This window comes from Oncorhynchus keta, chromosome 25 (assembly GCF_023373465.1).
Source record: "Oncorhynchus keta strain PuntledgeMale-10-30-2019 chromosome 25, Oket_V2, whole genome shotgun sequence".
Lineage (NCBI taxonomy): Eukaryota > Metazoa > Chordata > Actinopteri > Salmoniformes > Salmonidae > Oncorhynchus > Oncorhynchus keta.
The window spans coordinates 43,226,689-43,237,004 of record NC_068445.1 but is presented as its reverse complement, the minus strand read 5'-3'; the positions used below and the strand labels follow the sequence as shown (position 1 = coordinate 43,237,004).

The 10,316-nt window shown below is 45.6% G+C and overlaps 1 long non-coding RNA gene across 1 annotated transcript; it reads left to right on the top strand.

Moving 5' to 3' along the window:
• Positions 1 to 6,644: 6,644 nt before the first annotated feature.
• On the top strand, positions 6,645 to 9,541 carry LOC127911817 (uncharacterized). The gene is made up of 3 exons (XR_008079469.1): positions 6,645 to 6,894; positions 8,368 to 8,474; positions 9,164 to 9,541. It is a non-coding gene; the product is annotated as an uncharacterized LOC127911817 (long non-coding RNA).
• Positions 9,542 to 10,316: the final 775 nt, after the last annotated feature.

Here is a 10,316-nt window from a genome sequence, read left to right as displayed (position 1 = left end):
GAGGTCACTCAGTGATGTATAGAGCCTTGTCATCATGGAATGCTCTGCTACCAGAGGTCACTCAGTGATGTATAGAGCTTTGTCATCATGGAATGCTCTGCTCCCAGAGGTCACTCAGTGATGTATAGAGTCATGTCATCATGGAATGCTCTGCTACCAGAGGTCACTCAGTGATGTATAGAGCCTTGTCATCATGGAATGTTCTGCTACCAGAGGTCACTCAGTGATGTATAGAGCCATGTCATCATGGAATGCTCTGCTACCAGAGGTCACTCAGTGATGTATAGAGTCATGTCATCATGGAATGCTCTGCTACCAGAGGTTACTCAGTGATCTATAGAGCCATGTCATCATGGAATGCTCTGCTACCAGAGGTTACTCAGTGATCTATAGAGCCATGTCATCATGGAATGTTCTGCTACCAGAGGTTACTCAGTGATGTATAGAGCCATGTCATCATGGAATGCTCTGCTACCAGAGGTCACTCAGTGATGTATAGAGCCATGTCATCATGGAATGCTCTGCTACCAGAGGTCACTCAGTGATGTATAGAGCCATGTCATCATGGAATGTTCTGCTACCAGAGGTTACTCAGTGATGTATAGAGCCATGTCATCATGGAATGCTCTGCTACCAGAGGTCACACAGTGATGTATAGAGCCATGTCATCATGGAATGTTCTGCTACCAGAGGTCACTCAGTGATGTATAGAGCCATGTCATCATGGAATGCTCTGCTACCAGAGGTCACTCAGTGATGTATAGAGCCATATCATCATGGAATGTTCTGCTACCAGAGGTCACTCAGTGATCTATAGAGCCATGTCATCATGGAATGTTCTGCTACCAGAGGTTACTCAGTGATGTATAGAGCCATGTCATCATGGAATGTTCTGCTACCAGAGGTTACTCAGTGATGTATAGAGTCATGACATCATGGAATGCTCTGCTACCAGAGGTCACTCAGTGATGTATAGAGTCATGTCATCATGGAATGCTCTGCTACCAGAGGTCACTCAGTGATGTATAGAGCCATGTCATCATGGAATGCTCTGCTACCAGAGGTCACTCAGTGATGTATAGAGCCATATCATCATGGAATGTTCTGCTACCAGAGGTCACTCAGTGATCTATAGAGCCATGTCATCATGGAATGCTCTGCTACCAGAGGTCACTCAGTGATGTATAGAGTCATGTCATCATGGAATGCTCTGCTACCAGAGGTCACTCAGTGATGTATAGAGCCTTGTCATCATGGAATGCTCTGCTACCAGAGGTCACTCAGTGATGTATAGAGCCTTGTCATCATGGAATGCTCTGCTACCAGAGGTCACTCAGTGATGTATAGAGCCTTGTCATCATGGAATGCTCTGCTCCCAGAGGTCACTCAGTGATGTATAGAGTCATGTCATCATGGAATGCTCTGCTACCAGAGGTCACTCAGTGATGTATAGAGCCTTGTCATCATGGAATGTTCTGCTACCAGAGGTCACTCAGTGATGTATAGAGCCTTGTCATCATGGAATGCTCTGCTACCAGAGGTCACTCAGTGATGTATAGAGCCTTGTCATCATGGAATGCTCTGCTACCAGAGGTTACTCAGTGATGTATAGAGCCATGTCATCATGGAATGCTCTGCTACCAGAGGTCACTCAGTGATGTATAGAGCCTTGTCATCATGGAATGTTCTGCTACCAGAGGTCACTCAGTGATGTATAGAGCCTTGTCATCATGGAATGCTCTGCTACCAGAGGTCACTCAGTGATCTATAGAGTCATGTCATCATGGGAATATTCTGCTACCAGAGGTCACTCAGTGATGTATAGAGCCTTGTCATCATGGAATGTTCTGCTACCAGAGGTCACTCAGTGATGTATAGAGCCTTGTCATCATGGAATGCTCTGCTACCAGAGGTCACTCAGTGATGTATAGAGCCTTGTCATCATGGAATGCTCTGCTACCAGAGGTCACTCAGTGATGTATAGAGCCTTGTCATCATGGAATGTTCTGCTACCAGAGGTTACTCAGTGATGTATAGAGCCATGTCATCATGGAATGCTCTGCTACCAGAGGACCAGAGTCAGAGGTTACTAAGTGATGTATAGAGCCATATCATCATGGAATGCTCTGCTACCAGAGGTCACTCAGTGATGTATAGAGCCATGTCATCATGGAATGCTCTGCTACCAGAGGTTACTCAGTGATGTATAGAGCCATATCATCATGGAATGTTCTGCTACCAGAGGTTACTCAGTGATGTATAGAGCCATGTCATCATGGAATGCTCTGCTACCAGAGGTTACTCAGTGATGTATAGAGCCATGTCATCATGGAATGCTCTGCTACCAGAGGTCACACAGTGATGTATAGAGCCATGTCATCATGGAATGCTCTGCTACCAGAGGTTACTCAGTGATGTATAGAGCCATGTCATCATGGAATGCTCTGCTACCAGAGGTTACTCAGTGATGTATAGAGCCATATCATCATGGAATGTTCTGCTACCAGAGGTCACTCAGTGCTCTATAGAGCCATGTCATCATGGAATGTTCTGCTACCAGAGGTTACTCAGTGATCTATAGAGCCATGTCATCATGGAATGTTCTGCTACCAGAGGTTACTCAGTGATGTATAGAGTCATGACATCATGGAATGCTCTGCTACCAGAGGTCACTCAGTGATGTATAGAGTCATGTCATCATGGAATGCTCTGCTACCAGAGGTCACTCAGTGATCTATAGAGCCATGTCATCATGGAATGCTCTGCTACCAGAGGTCACACAGTGATGTATAGAGCCATGTCATCATGGAATGTTCTGCTACCAGAGGTCACTCAGTGATCTATAGAGCCATGTCATCATGGAATGTTCTGCTACCAGAGGTTACTCAGTGATGTATAGAGCCATGTCATCATGGAATGCTCTGCTACCAGAGGTTACTCAGTGATGTATAGAGCCATGTCATCATGGAATGTTCTGCTACCAGAGGTTACTCAGTGATGTATAGAGCCATGTCATCATGGAATGCTCTGCTACCAGAGGTCACTCAGTGATGTATAGAGCCATGTCATCATGGAATGCTCTGCTACCATAGGTCACTCAGTGATGTATAGAGCCATGTCATCATGGAATGATCTGCTACCATAGGTCACTCAGTGATGTATAGAGCCATGTCATCATGGAATGTTCTGCTACCAGAGGTTACTGAGTGATGTATAGAGTCATGACATCATGGAATGCTCTGCTACCAGAGGTCACTCAGTGATGTATAGTCATGTCATCATGGAATGCTCTGCTACCAGAGGTCACTCAGTGATGTATAGAGTCATGTCATCATGGAATGCTCTGCTACCAGAGGTCACTCAGTGATGTATAGAGCCTTGTCATCATGGAATGCTCTGCTACCAGAGGTCACTCAGTGATGTATAGAGCCTTGTCATCATGGAATGCTCTGCTACCAGAGGTTACTCAGTGATGTATAGAGCCTTGTCATCATGGAATGCTCTGCTACCAGAGGTCACTCAGTGATGTATAGAGCCTTGTCATCATGGAATGCTCTGCTACCAGAGGTTACTCAGTGATGTATAGAGCCTTGTCATCATGGAATGCTCTGCTACCAGAGGTCACTCAGTGATGTATAGAGCCTTGTCATCATGGAATGCTCTGCTACCAGAGGTCACTCAGTGATGAATAGAGCCATGTCATCATGGAATGTTCTGCTACCAGAGGTCACTCAGTGATCTATAGAGCCATGTCATCATGGAATGTTCTGCTACCAGAGGTTACTCAGTGATGTATAGAGCCATGTCATCATGGAATGATCTGCTACCAGAGGACCAGAGTCAGAGGTCACTCAGTGATGAATAGAGCCATGTCATCATGGAATGCTCTGCTACCAGAGGTCACTCAGTGATGTATAGAGCCATGTCATCATGGAATGATCTGCTACCAGAGGACCAGAGTCAGAGGTCACTCAGTGATGAATAGAGCCATGTCATCATGGAATGTTCTGCTACCAGAGGTCACTCAGTGATCTATAGAGCCATGTCATCATGGAATGTTCTGCTACCAGAGGTTACTCAGTGATGTATAGAGCCATGTCATCATGGAATGCTCTGCTACCAGAGGTCACTCAGTGATGTATAGAGTCATGTCATCATGGAATGTTCTGCTACCAGAGGTCACTCAGTGATGAATAGAGCCATGTCATCATGGAATGCTCTGCTACCAGAGGTCACTCAGTGATGTATAGAGCCATATCATCATGGAATGTTCTGCTACCAGAGGTCACTCAGTGATCTATAGAGCCATGTCATCATGGAATGTTCTGCTACCAGAGGTTACTCAGTGATCTATAGAGCCATGTCATCATGGAATGTTCTGCTACCAGAGGTTACTCAGTGATGTATAGAGTCATGACATCATGGAATGCTCTGCTACCAGAGGTCACTCAGTGATGTATAGAGTCATGTCATCATGGAATGCTCTGCTACCAGAGGTCACTCAGTGATCTATAGAGCCATGTCATCATGGAATGCTCTGCTACCAGAGGTCACACAGTGATGTATAGAGCCATGTCATCATGGAATGTTCTGCTACCAGAGGTCACTCAGTGATCTATAGAGCCATGTCATCATGGAATGTTCTGCTACCAGAGGTTACTCAGTGATGTATAGAGCCATGTCATCATGGAATGCTCTGCTACCAGAGGTCACACAGTGATGTATAGAGCCATGTCATCATGGAATGTTCTGCTACCAGAGGTCACTCAGTGATGTATAGAGCCATGTCATCATGGAATGCTCTGCTACCAGAGGTCACTCAGTGATGTATAGAGCCATATCATCATGGAATGTTCTGCTACCAGAGGTCACTCAGTGATCTATAGAGCCATGTCATCATGGAATGTTCTGCTACCAGAGGTTACTCAGTGATCTATAGAGCCATGTCATCATGGAATGTTCTGCTACCAGAGGTTACTCAGTGATGTATAGAGTCATGACATCATGGAATGCTCTGCTACCAGAGGTCACTCAGTGATGTATAGAGTCATGTCATCATGGAATGCTCTGCTACCAGAGGACCAGAGTCAGAGGTCACTCAGTGATGTATAGAGCCATGTCATCATGGAATGCTCTGCTACCAGAGGTCACTCAGTGATGTATAGAGCCTTGTCATCATGGAATGCTCTGCTACCAGAGGTCACTCAGTGATGTATAGAGCCTTGTCATCATGGAATGCTCTGCTACCAGAGGTTACTCAGTGATGTATAGAGCCATGTCATCATGGAATGCTCTGCTACCAGAGGTCACTCAGTGATGTATAGAGCCTTGTCATCATGGAATGTTCTGCTACCAGAGGTCACTCAGTGATGTATAGAGCCTTGTCATCATGGAATGCTCTGCTACCAGAGGTCACTCAGTGATGTATAGAGCCTTGTCATCATGGAATGCTCTGCTACCAGAGGTTACTCAGTGATGTATAGAGCCTTGTCATCATGGAATGTTCTGCTACCAGAGGTTACTCAGTGATGTATAGAGCCATGTCATCATGGAATGTTCTGCTACCAGAGGTCACTCAGTGATCTATAGAGCCATGTCATCATGGAATGTTCTGCTACCAGAGGTTACTCAGTGATCTATAGAGCCATGTCATCATGGAATGTTCTGCTACCAGAGGTCACTCAGTGATGTATAGAGCCATGTCATCATGGAATGCTCTGCTACCAGAGGTTACTCAGTGATGTATAGAGCCATGTCATCATGGAATGCTCTGCTACCAGAGGTCACTCAGTGATGTATAGAGCCATGTCATCATGGAATGCTCTGCTACCAGAGGTTACTCAGTGATGTATAGAGCCATGTCATCATGGAATGCTCTGCTACCAGAGGTCACTCAGTGATGTATAGAGCCATGTCATCATGGAATGTTCTGCTACCAGAGGTTACTCAGTGATGTATAGAGCCATGTCATCATGGAATGCTCTGCTACCAGAGGTCACTCAGTGATGTATAGTCATGTCATCATGGAATGCTCTGCTACCAGAGGTCACTCAGTGATGTATAGAGTCATGTCATCATGGAATGCTCTGCTACCAGAGGTCACTCAGTGATGTATAGAGTCATGTCATCATGGAATGCTCTGCTACCAGAGGTCACTCAGTGATGTATAGAGCCTTGTCATCATGGAATGCTCTGCTCCCAGAGGTCACTCAGTGATGTATAGAGCCTTGTCATCATGGAATGTTCTGCTACCAGAGGTCACTCAGTGATGTATAGAGCCTTGTCATCATGGAATGCTCTGCTACCAGAGGTCACTCAGTGATGTATAGAGCCTTGTCATCATGGAATGCTCTGCTACCAGAGGTCACTCAGTGATGTATAGAGCCTTGTCATCATGGAATGCTCTGCTACCAGAGGTTACTCAGTGATGTATAGAGCCATGTCATCATGGAATGCTCTGCTACCAGAGGTCACTCAGTGATGTATAGAGCCTTGTCATCATGGAATGTTCTGCTACCAGAGGTCACTCAGTGATGTATAGAGCCTTGTCATCATGGAATGCTCTGCTACCAGAGGTCACTCAGTGATGTATAGAGCCTTGTCATCATGGAATGCTCTGCTACCAGAGGTTACTCAGTGATGTATAGAGCCTTGTCATCATGGAATGTTCTGCTACCAGAGGTCACTCAGTGATCTATAGAGTCATGTCATCATGGGAATATTCTGCTACCAGAGGTCACTCAGTGATGTATAGAGTCATGTCATCATGGAATGCTCTGCTACCAGAGGTCACTCAGTGATGTATAGAGCATTGTCATCATGGAATGCTCTGCTACCAGAGGTTACTCAGTGATGTATAGAGCCTTGTCATCATGGAATGCTCTGCTACCAGAGGTCACTCAGTGATGTATAGAGCCTTGTCATCATGGAATGCTCTGCTACCAGAGGTTACTCAGTGATGTATAGAGCCTTGTCATCATGGAATGTTCTGCTACCAGAGGTCACTCAGTGATGTATAGAGCCATGTCATCATGGAATGATCTGCTACCAGAGGACCAGAGTCAGAGGTCACTCAGTGATGAATAGAGCCATGTCATCATGGAATGCTCTGCTACCAGAGGTCACTCAGTGATGTATAGAGCCATGTCATCATGGAATGATCTGCTACCAGAGGACCAGAGTCAGAGGTCACTCAGTGATGAATAGAGCCATGTCATCATGGAATGTTCTGCTACCAGAGGTTACTCAGTGATGTATAGAGCCATGTCATCATGGAATGCTCTGCTACCAGAGGTCACACAGTGATGTATAGAGCCATGTCATCATGGAATGTTCTGCTACCAGAGGTCACTCAGTGATGTATAGAGCCATGTCCTCATGGAATGCTCTGCTACCAGAGGTCACTCAGTGATGTATAGAGCCATATCATCATGGAATGTTCTGCTACCATAGGTCACTCAGTGATGTATAGAGCCATGTCATCATGGAATGATCTGCTACCATAGGTCACTCAGTGATGTATAGAGCCATGTCATCATGGAATGTTCTGCTACCAGAGGTTACTGAGTGATGTATAGAGTCATGACATCATGGAATGCTCTGCTACCAGAGGTCACTCAGTGATGTATAGAGTCATGTCATCATGGAATGCTCTGCTACCAGAGGACCAGAGTCAGAGGTCACTCAGTGATGTATAGAGTCATGTCATCATGGAATGCTCTGCTACCAGAGGTCACTCAGTGATGTATAGAGTCATGTCATCATGGAATGCTCTGCTACCAGAGGTCACTCAGTGATGTATAGAGTCATGTCATCATGGAATGCTCTGCTACCAGAGGTCACTCAGTGATGTATAGAGCCTTGTCATCATGGAATGCTCTGCTACCAGAGGTCACTCAGTGATGTATAGAGTCATGTCATCATGGAATGCTCTGCTACCAGAGGTCACTCAGTGATGTATAGAGCCTTGTCATCATGGAATGTTCTGCTACCAGAGGTCACTCAGTGATGTATAGAGCCTTGTCATCATGGAATGCTCTGCTACCAGAGGTCACTCAGTGATGTATAGAGCCTTGTCATCATGGAATGCTCTGCTACCAGAGGTCACTCAGTGATGTATAGAGCCTTGTCATCATGGAATGCTCTGCTACCAGAGGTTACTCAGTGATGTATAGAGCCATGTCATCATGGAATGCTCTGCTACCAGAGGTCACTCAGTGATGTATAGAGCCTTGTCATCATGGAATGTTCTGCTACCAGAGGTCACTCAGTGATGTATAGAGCCTTGTCATCATGGAATGCTCTGCTACCAGAGGTCACTCAGTGATGTATAGAGCCTTGTCATCATGGAATGCTCTGCTACCAGAGGTCACTCAGTGATCTATAGAGTCATGTCATCATGGGAATATTCTGCTACCAGAGGTCACTCAGTGATGTATAGAGTCATGTCATCATGGAATGCTCTGCTACCAGAGGTTACTCAGTGATCTATAGAGCCATGTCATCATGGAATGTTCTGCTACCAGAGGTTACTCAGTGATGTATAGAGCCATATCATCATGGAATGTTCTGCTACCAGAGGTTACTCAGTGATCTATAGAGCCATGTCATCATGGAATGTTCTGCTACCAGAGGTTACTCAGTGATGTATAGAGTCATGACATCATGGAATGCTCTGCTACCAGAGGTCACTCAGTGATGTATAGAGTCATGTCATCACGGAATGCTCTGCTACCAGAGGTCACTCAGTGATGTATAGAGTCATGTCATCATGGAATGCTCTGCTACCAGAGGTCACTCAGTGATGTATAGAGTCATGTCATCATGGAATGCTCTGCTACCAGAGGTCACTCAGTGATGTATAGAGCCTTGTCATCATGGAATGCTCTGCTACCAGAGGTCACTCAGTGATGTATAGAGCCTTGTCATCATGGAATGCTCTGCTCCCAGAGGTCACTCAGTGATGTATAGAGTCATGTCATCATGGAATGCTCTGCTACCAGAGGTCACTCAGTGATGTATAGAGCCTTGTCATCATGGAATGTTCTGCTACCAGAGGTCACTCAGTGATGTATAGAGCCTTGTCATCATGGAATGCTCTGCTACCAGAGGTCACTCAGTGATGTATAGAGCCTTGTCATCATGGAATGCTCTGCTACCAGAGGTCACTCAGTGATGTATAGAGCATTGTCATCATGGAATGCTCTGCTACCAGAGGTTACTCAGTGATGTATAGAGCCTTGTCATCATGGAATGCTCTGCTACCAGAGGTCACTCAGTGATCTATAGAGTCATGTCATCATGGGAATATTCTGCTACCAGAGGTCACTCAGTGATGTATAGAGTCATGTCATCATGGAATGCTCTGCTACCAGAGGTCACTCAGTGATGTATAGAGCCTTGTCATCATGGAATGCTCTGCTACCAGAGGACCAGAGTCAGAGGTCACTCAGTGATGAATAGAGCCTTGTCATCATGGAATGCTCTGCTACCAGAGGTCACTCAGTGATGTATAGAGCCTTGTCATCATGGAATGCTCTGCTACCAGAGGTCACTCAGTGATGTATAGAGCCTTGTCATCATGGAATGTTCTGCTACCAGAGGTCACTCAGTGATCTATAGAGTCATGTCATCATGGGAATATTCTGCTACCAGAGGTCACTCAGTGATGTATAGAGTCATGTCATCATGGAATGCTCTGCTACCAGAGGTCACTCAGTGATGTATAGAGCCTTGTCATCATGGAATGCTCTGCTACCAGAGGACCAGAGTCAGAGGTCACTCAGTGATGAATAGAGCCTTGTCATCATGGAATGCTCTGCTACCAGAGGTCACTCAGTGATGTATAGAGCCTTGTCATCATGGAATGCTCTGCTACCAGAGGTTACTCAGTGATCTATAGAGCCATGTCATCATGGAATGTTCTGCTACCAGAGGTTACTCAGTGATGTATAGAGCCATATCATCATGGAATGTTCTGCTACCATAGGTCACTCAGTGATGTATAGAGCCATGTCATCATGGAATGTTCTGCTACCAGAGGTTACTGAGTGATGTATAGAGTCATGACATCATGGAATGCTCTGCTACCAGAGGTCACTCAGTGATGTATAGAGTCATGTCATCATGGAATGCTCTGCTACCAGAGGTCACTCAGTGATGTATAGAGTCATGTCATCATGGAATGCTCTGCTACCAGAGGTCACTCAGTGATGTATAGAGTCATGTCATCATGGAATGCTCTGCTACCAGAGGTCACTCAGTGATGTATAGAGCCTTGTCATCATGGAATGCTCTGCTACCAGAGGTCACTCAGT